This window comes from Alosa alosa, chromosome 9 (assembly GCF_017589495.1).
Source record: "Alosa alosa isolate M-15738 ecotype Scorff River chromosome 9, AALO_Geno_1.1, whole genome shotgun sequence".
In the NCBI taxonomy this organism is placed as follows: domain Eukaryota; kingdom Metazoa; phylum Chordata; class Actinopteri; order Clupeiformes; family Clupeidae; genus Alosa; species Alosa alosa.
Window position 1 is genome coordinate 24,678,605 of NC_063197.1, and position 5,000 is coordinate 24,683,604.

Below are 5,000 nucleotides of genomic sequence, written 5' to 3' on the forward strand. Positions count from 1 at the left end.
TCCCGGCCCACATATTTCACACATGCAAATGCCCCAACCACCACCACCATCACCACCACCATCACCACCACCACCACCACCTGTAGTCCTCTCTGTGTTGTAGCAGGACGTGGGTCGTACTGACCAATCAGAGCCTCTTGCAGTATTACCACCACCCCAGGCTCAATGAGAACACGCGCAGCTGGACACTGACTAATAAACACACTCTTTCACAATCAGTGTCCCCCATTAAAGGCCTCGTGTCACTTGACCTTTTGAATGCATGCATGACATGGCATGGGGCTGGAGGACAGAGGGGAGCTGATAGCCACAGTGCTAGTGCTAGCAGGGAGCCATGAGGTTCAAGCAGAGCTGAGCTGACACCAGAGGGGTCCCAGTGCTGGAGAGAAATGAAAACAACCACACACACACACACACACACACACACACACACACACACACACACACACACCACCTTCCTGTGTTTTTCAGTGTATCTGTGGTTAGAACAGGATGTGTGTGTGAGTTTGTAAGTGAGGGAGATTGTGCATATTGCATATTGTGCATATTGTGTGCATATGTGTGTACTGTTGTTATTGCAAAACCATGAGGGGCTCATTTACTGGAGGTGAAATGACTGTGTGTGTGTGTGTGTGTGAGAGAGTGAGTGAGTGAGTGTGTGTGTGTGGTGTGTTTGTGTGTGTGTGTGTGTGTGTGTGGTTTTGTGGATATGCAAATAGGCATGCAAGATTGTTTTATATGCAGATTGATTTTGAGTGGAAACTGTGGCCTTTCCTCTGTAAAGCTGTGATTTGGATTGTATCAGCAATTGCCACAAGAACTACAATAAATCACATAGGCAATCACAGATCGACCCCTTGAAGGGCTTTTTTTGTTTCCTGCCCTTAGTCGGGAAGAGATTAAAATGCTAAATGCTGAGGGTTTTTAGTGTTTTGTTGTCATTTATTTATTAGTTTATTTATTATTATTTATTAGTTTATTGAGATATAATACATCTCAAGAATATATAATAAATATTGTAGTATACATTACAACAGGTCTGATGAGACTATTTTAACTATTGAATAACCGAATTGAAAATATAAATACACCAATCTCTTTTAACTTAACCTGTCACTGAACATTGTCATTCTTTGACACCTCCATTGAACCTACTAGTCAAACAGTGTACTTTAGTCAGGCGTCACTGAGGTACAAACATTGTTGTGTTTATTGTCTGTTTATTGTGTCTGTGTTTTAGAAACCCACCTGTGGAGTCAAAGACAAATTTCCACTTTTTGTGGACAATAAAGCTATTATTATTATTATTACTTTTTACATAAAATGTGATCAGCATTTGGCATGCTTGTTGCATAATAAAAAAAAAATACAACAGGGGCTCATTTGTAAAACATTTCAGAATGATTAGTTTAGCTAAATTAAGTTTTTGGCTGCATGTCATTAGTAAAATGCCTCTGGTGTCACGCCACACACAAGCCTGAAAGGAGTAGAACCACTAGTGTTTTCCATGTCTCCCACTCCCAGGCTCTCAGTTTATGGGAACAGGCTAGCCTTGGGCCCTTAATTACTAGCAAATGAGTCTCCTGGAAAACCACAAATACGCCTGGTGTTCAACACAGATAATCCTGTTGGCCATTCAGAACGACAAATAAAGTCAATGACTTCCTTCACTCGCTGTCTTTCTGTACACATTGTTATACAAGTATCTGCTGTTGACCTTCCGTGAAGTAAGGAAAAGTGGTCAATTAAATTCCTACTGCCCTGAGGAAAAAAGACACTCAAATATACACTGACATACGGGAATCTGAACCCCTCACAGTGCAGAAATAACAAACATTATAGGAACTCCTTACATGTCAGGGACTAAGTGAGAGACAAAAGCACCTTTTCCATTGAATGGTATCAGCTCAACTCGCCTTGACTCTACTCTACTTTACACAACACATTTTGGTATTACACGACACATTTTGGCATTACACGTCACATTTTGGTATTACACGACACATTTTGGTATCGTCGGTACCAGTTTTTGCAAATGGCAAACCAAAAAAAGTGTCGATGCGAGTTGAGCTGATAGCATGCGGTGGAAAAGGGCCAAAAGTGCTTATAGACCCTTTCAACAATAAAAACAAAAACAATGCTTGAACGTTCTATTTGGGCCCCAATCTACTTCCTCTGCATTAAGATAACATATGGAATGTTAAAAAGGAAGTCTTGTGGGGCCAACTATGATGCTGATAATGGAACTCTCTTGATGCAAGAGGAAGTAGATTGGGAACCAAATAGAACGTTCAAGCATTATTTTTGTTTTTATTGTTGAAAGGGTCTATACTTCAAACATGCACCTTTTCTAATGCCACTGTCTCTTTAGATAGACCATAAGCTAAAGGACTACAGACGGACTCGTCTCATCCAGATGTCAGTGTGTCCGGGACCACTTGGTCTCTGTGTGAGTGATGTCATCAGTGCATCTGAGCATCTCGTATAAAATTCCAGGAAACTGTTCCAGAGCACCGTTAAAGCAAAGGACTATTTCCGCCGAATATTGTCATCACCGCTACTGTCTGACTCAGCATTTTAGTTTGCTGAACTTGAAATATCTGTAAAGAGTGTTTTTTTTAAACTACTGACGCTCCTGGATAGAAGCAGTGTAGCTAATCTAGAAGATTGCAGCACAGGCTAACAGACATGGGGGAGATGCTAGTGACATGGGGCCAGCATGACTACAGTAAATACACTGTGTTCCCCCAGAGAAATGCTTGCCGTTAAGATTGTGCTCTGCGGAGTGATGATAAGGCCTTAAGTGCAATAGCAGTGACGCTACTCATCTGACTTTTCAGAAACAGGGGACTTGTTTTCTGACTCAACTAAATAACAAAAGAGAAGAAAGCGCAGGCCAAAGATTGCAGGGGTAAGCAGGTCAGTGTCTTTGTGTCTGTATATGTGTGTGTGTGTGTGTGTGTGTGTGTGCGCAAGTGCTAGCATCCTGACAAAAAAACACACTGTTACAATAGACTGTTACTGGAAACTAAAGGAGCTGCACACCATGTGTGGGAACTTGGAGGAAAGTTATTGCGTGTGTGTGTGTGTGTGTGTGCGTGTGTGTGTGTGTGCGGTTGTAAGCGTGACTTTGTGTATGTGTGCATGCATGTGTTTTTAGTGCTTTCTATTGCTTTATCGCTCACATACACTTTCTGTCAAAAATAAAAACACACGTACACAAACACACACCAATACACACACACACACATACACGCACACGCACACACACACACACACACACACACACACACACACACACATACACACACACACACACAAACACACACACACACACTCTGAGGCCCCTCTCCACAAACATCATGTTCCTCTTCCACTTGCTTAAACAAGCATGTTCTCCTTCCCAGCACAAGGCTGTAAAACCACACAATGCCCGTATATAGACCTTTCGCAATCCCCCACTGACCAGCTACCAGCTGCTCCCAGCACCTCCAGCCCAAGCGACCACCAGGGCTTCTGTCCACCCCAGAACATTCTGGGCATTAACCCACACAACAAGCTTACGGTGGCTGAGAGAGGTCAAACAGGGCAGAATTAACTGGCCGATAAGCATCTGGTTTATGCAAGAGCGAGAGGGTCCCATAGCGGAAATTACTCCTGGACACCATCTAATTATGAGAACTCTCCTTATGGTTAAGGTATTTAGCAAATATTTAGCAGATGTGCTATCCCCCGTGACTTACAAAAATGTCTTGAAATATACAACTTTATCAGTGAAACAAAGTAGTAATGCATAAATTGCACGGTTAGCACGATGATGATGAGTTTTGAAGAGATGGGTCTTTAAACAATTCTTAAAAATCTTTTCATGAGAAACTGCTTAACCCAAAACCGCAACCAACAGGTTATCTGCTACATGTGAGTTGATCAGCAACACATGATCAATCCTAACACCCTCTTCTCCTTTATTCATATGCATTTGTTAGAATACGTAAGCAAATATATTCATGCATAATAATAGATAGATAGATAGATAGATAGATAGATAGATATTTTATCGATCCCAAAGGGGAAATTCAAGATATATATAGATAAGATCTATCTATCTATCTATCTATCTATCTATCTATAGTTCAAGATATATATAATATATAGTCATAGATTGATTATAAGTAGAAATGGGTATCTACTTCAACGTACTTCTCTCTCCTTCCCTCCTCACCCCTACATGTCTCACCCCACAACTATGGCAGGGAGCCGCAGACTTCCAGGAAGGCCAGACCGGCATGCTTTCCTCCAGGGACAAGCTGAGCCAGCAGGCAGGGAATCCCCGAGTATTCCTTGGCAGGGAGGGGCGGTCGGTCCTGCCGTCACTCATCAGAGGAGAGCTCACGTGAGACGGCCACCGAAACACTACACCGCCTCGTTCCCCTACTCCAGCCACCTCTCCCCTACTCATTGTCTGATTTGTTTTTGTACCTTTTCCCTTCTGAATGTCTTGATATTTTCTTCCTGCTTTTTGTGCGTTTTGAACTAGCAAGACATTTTCCGGAAAATAAGGTTCTTGTGGGAGAGGGATCAAATGGAATGTAGATTTGTGGTGAGGTCTGCGTGTATTTGTGTGTGTGTGTGTGTGTGTGTGTGTGTGTGTGTGTGTGTGTGTGTTCAATGAGCACTGAAATGAAGTGCAGTGCCTCGCTCTCGGGCTCTCTGTCCGTCCTCCTGAATGACTGGAATTGATTCTTTTTCACTCCCGAGTCCTGAAATAACCTGAATGACCTCAGCTGACGGGAAGCTGCATTTCATTCCCAGCTGGAGCGATGAGCCATTTCCACTGATGAAAGGAAGGGAAAGACAACACAGGCTAACCTTCTCTTGTGTCAATAGTCGTGAACATAAACGGACAGCCTGCCAAGCCTCGTTTATCACTTTTATGGCAAATATGCCAATGTTTGATTCACCAAGCTACTCATATGTGAGCCGCGTCTGCCAGGGTCACG

At 42.8% G+C, this 5,000-nt stretch overlaps 1 protein-coding gene and 1 long non-coding RNA gene across 6 annotated transcripts in view; one reads left to right on the forward strand and one right to left on the reverse strand.

The window, feature by feature from the left end:
- The window catches only part of si:ch73-63e15.2 (protein strawberry notch homolog 2), a 59,057-nt gene that overhangs the window by 20,260 nt on the left and 33,797 nt on the right, over nt 1-5,000 (reverse strand). The gene's annotated exons all lie outside the window — the stretch shown is intronic.
- LOC125300027 overlaps nt 2,345-5,000 on the forward strand; it is a 2,949-nt gene continuing 293 nt past the window's right edge. The window contains exons 1-3 of the long non-coding RNA XR_007194499.1: nt 2,345-2,728; nt 2,841-2,919; nt 4,254-5,000. The exon at nt 4,254-5,000 is cut by the window's right edge and continues 293 nt beyond it. This is a non-coding gene — a long non-coding RNA (uncharacterized LOC125300027). The remainder of the gene's footprint in view (nt 2,729-2,840; nt 2,920-4,253) is intronic.